Source organism: Lynx canadensis, chromosome B1 (assembly GCF_007474595.2).
Source record: "Lynx canadensis isolate LIC74 chromosome B1, mLynCan4.pri.v2, whole genome shotgun sequence".
Classification (NCBI taxonomy): Eukaryota; Metazoa; Chordata; class Mammalia; order Carnivora; family Felidae; genus Lynx; species Lynx canadensis.
In genome coordinates, this window is record NC_044306.2 from 146492130 (window position 1) to 146496148 (window position 4019).

At 39.5% G+C, this 4019-nt stretch overlaps 1 non-coding gene across 1 annotated transcript; it reads right to left on the minus strand.

Annotated features, from left to right (window-relative positions):
* Positions 1 to 3581: 3581 nt before the first annotated feature.
* LOC115513137 lies at positions 3582 to 3684 on the minus strand. The gene has a single exon (XR_003968563.1). It is a non-coding gene; the product is annotated as a U6 spliceosomal RNA (small nuclear RNA).
* Between the last annotated feature and the right edge of the window lie 335 nt (positions 3685 to 4019).

Sequence of the window (4019 nt, forward strand, 5' to 3'; positions counted from 1 at the left end):
AATGAATAGCCACCATCGGTTGGGCATCTCACATGCTCTCACTAACCCATAAGATAACCTTATGTGTTATCCTCAGTTTACAGACAATGAAGCTGGAGCTTCTGATTCCCCCCTCGGGCTGTCTTCACTCCAGCTACCCTGAATTTTTTTCAGTCTTTTAATTTTCCCTGCTCTTTTCCGCCAAAGATCTTTTGCATAGGCTGCTCCTTCTGATTGGATGCCATTTCCTCCACCCTGTGACTTATAATGCAGTTTAAATTTTTTTTTTTCAACGTTTATTTATTTTTGGGACAGAGAGAGACAGAGCATGAACGGGCGAGGGGCAGAGAGAGAGGGAGACACAGAATCGGAAACAGGCTCCAGGCTCCGAGCCATCAGCCCAGAGCCCGACGCGGGGCTCGAACTCACAGACCGCGAGATCGTGACCTGGCTGAAGTCGGACGCTTAACCGACTGCGCCACCCAGGCGCCCCTATAATGCAGTTTAGAACTTATCTCAGAGTATAATCATATATTCATTAGTGTCATTTTTAAAGAATGTCTATCTCCCTCTTGATACTGTGAGGTCCATAAGAGTGGGGATTATAGATGCCTTTGCTCATTATCATGTCATAAGAAATTAGTACAATGCCAGGGACATGGTAGGCACTCAGTACTACAGGTTGCATTAATTAATTTGCCCAAATTCACAGGGCTAAGAGTCAAACCAACTTCTTCCTGGCTCCAAAGCCTGAACCGCCTCTCTCTGTGCTGTGCTGCCTCCAACATTTTCATGGCGCTGTAGGAAAATAAATTGGCCTTTAATGAATAACCTACATAGAGATTCCATGGAAATGGAGCCCGGCAGACCACAGCACAACCACAGTTGCAAAATGTGGGTGTTGGTATGAATAACATTGCAGATGCTTTCAGCTTTTGAATTTGCGGGGGCTTCTCCACCTCTCTTCTGTCATAGTTGTCTGTCCATCCAACTATAGAAACCACTCTTGCTACCCTCTGCCCAACGCACCCTGAATTTCGGTGGCTGCCAGTCCATGTACTCGCTTCGGTGGGTAGATGGACAGATAGATACATGCGATATAGGTACAGATGATACAGATTTGTACGCATGTCTCTCCTTTTGGAAAGGATTAAAACGGGTGTTTGAATCACAGTGGAAAAATAAAACCTTCAAACTATGAATTTTTTTTCTAAGATTGTTTTTCAGTATTCACAATCTACTTTCATTTTCCCTTTAGTTCCATCTCTCAGTTCTAATGCTGCACTTCAGTCTTGGAAGTATCAGTTTCTTGCTTTAGAGATCTTTGCCCTTTCCTGCTTGGGTCTCAGCAAACAGCAATATAGTTTTCACTTACTAAGCAACGATTACGTGTAAGGTACATAGCACTTCACCTGCATGGCCTTGTACAGTAGGACTCCCAAGGTCTCTGTCAAGCTTCTCATTGTACAGAGTAGGAAACTAGCGCTCCAAAAAGTGGAGTAACTTCTCATGGTCACACAACCAGTACGGAGCACAAGCAGAATTCAAATCATATCTGATACCAATGTCTTCCTGTTCTTTCTGCCACACTGAAAAAAATAGCTAGAACATTTGAACCCAATTTAAAAGAAGTAATAAAGTCAGTCATCTCAAAGGCAGGGGCTGCTTGAACCATATGAAAACAGTAAGGGCAGATGACAAGCTACACTTACCTTTCCCTTCATTGTCTCAAGCTTTCTCTCCCCGCTTGCTTCCCATCTACACTTGCTCCTGCATAAAGGAAACTAGGAGTGCTTGACTGGTCAATTGGAAATGTCTAAGAGACTAATTCTATATTCGAATTAAGAAAGATAAAAGATTCAGGGGCGCCTGGTGGCTCAGTCGGTGAAGTGCCCGACTCTTGATTTTGGCTCAGGTCATGATCTCACATGAAATCAAACCCTGCTTTGGGTTGACATGAGCAGAGCCTTCTTAGGATGCTCTCTCCCTCCCCCTCTCTCTGCCCCTCCCCTGCTCATGTGCTTGTGCATTCTCCCTCTCTCAAACATAATTAATTAACTAATTAATTAATTAATTAATTAAAAGATAGAAAAATAGAAAGTAAATATCATGTACCTTCTTCATAACAAGTGCTTTACAAACATTGACCCATTTACAACAATGCAAAGAACATTATTCACATTTTGTAGATGAGGGACACTTGGACAGGTTAAGAAACTAAAGCTCATCATTTTCTTGTGAGTCATTTCTGTTCCCTTTATAAACTTTTTCTGGCCAATTTCCTCCACATTCATATTTCAGTCACCAGCTAAATGCTGATTACTCCCCAAATGTACTATTCTAGGTCCCACGCATCTCTTTGTTCCCAAACAACAATTCTCAACTTTTTTAGTTACTTGAAATCTCTTTACATTTTTCCACATTATTGACAACCCCAAAGAATTTTGCTTACATAGATTATATTTGTAGATGTTTACTGTGTTAGAAATTAAAACTGAGAAAAAAATCAATTTACCTGTTAATTTATTTAAAAATATAAATTCACTACATGTCAATTCTATGTTATCAAAAATGGCTATATTTTCCCAAACAAACAAAAAATGTCCTGAAGAAAATGTCACTGTTTTGTAGTTGGCAAATCTCTTTTCTATCTAACTTAATAGAAATAAGTCTTTTTTTTCAGTCTTTCAATTTTCAGTCATTAAATTTTAATTTTATGTGTCTGCATTTAATTCTCCTATCTGTTTCTGCATTTAACCTGCTACGATATTGACAAAAACTGGCATCATACGCATATATAGTTAGAAAGAGGAGTATCTTAATAGCTCCTCCTTTTTATTCTAAGTAATAAACAGACACTACCCAGAAGATACATAATTACATTACTGAAGTGTTTAACCTTGCTCCACCAGTATGTTGTGAATTACTTGATGTCACAGGAATTTGTCCCGGGAAGGATGCAAACAGGATATGCTCCAGGAGCTACTTACAGTGGGTGTAGCCAACATAAGCTCAACCACGTCCTGTTTTCTGAAACTATACAAGCACCTATGCCTAAGATATATGACCATATGTAGCTAGAGTTATCAGGGGATAGAAAACAATTGTGAGAGTTTGAGAACTTTTTTTAAAATTAGTTAATTTATTTTGAGAGAGAGAGAGAGAGAGAGAGAGAGAGAGAGAGAGAGAGAATCCCAAGCAGGTTCCGTGCTGTCAGCACGGAGCCCAATGTGGGGTTCTATCTCAAGAACTGTGAGATCACAACCTGAACTGAAATCAAGAGTTGGGCGCTTAACTGACTGAGCCATCCAGGTGCCCCAGAGTATGAGAACTTTTAAATGAAAAACTAAAAGAGAAAAAAAAAAAAACATGCACACACTTAGTTACTTCTACGTGTGACTGCTGTGTCAAGTGTGTGTTATAAGCAACAGGGTGGTTTCGATATATGCGAGATGATGGGAGCTATCCAAAGTGTGGTCCCTTAGCAATAATACAGACAGGGGTCAAGAACATATCACTCACAGTCTGAATAAATGAGAACTGTGTTACTTATTTAACATTCATATGTCCCTGATTTCCTAGCAAATTCCTTTTTTTTTTTTTTTAATATGGAATGCTTCATGATTTTGTGTGTCATCCTTGCACAGGGGCCATGCTAATCTTCTCTGTATCGTTCCAATCCTAGCAAATTCCTAAATTCATGGATTCTGTCCAGAAAGCAGACCAAACGTTACGGTTTTTCTTTCGAAATATGGTCACTATTACAATACACCATTAAAGAATGTCCAGGCTGTGACTTGATTTTCAGTATCATTCCACTGCTTATACGGAGATGTAAGAACATTGACCTTAACTGCTTATATGGTGTTATTATTATTATTACTATTGCTGTTATTTTATTCATCTTTTTCCAAAACTGGAAGAGTGTGAAGTTGTGTGCATACGCTGGGGGGAGAAGGAATGAAGAAACAGAATGATATACAAATCAAATTGACTAACTGCCATATTTAGGAAAAAAGCAATCACTGTCACCTTCTATT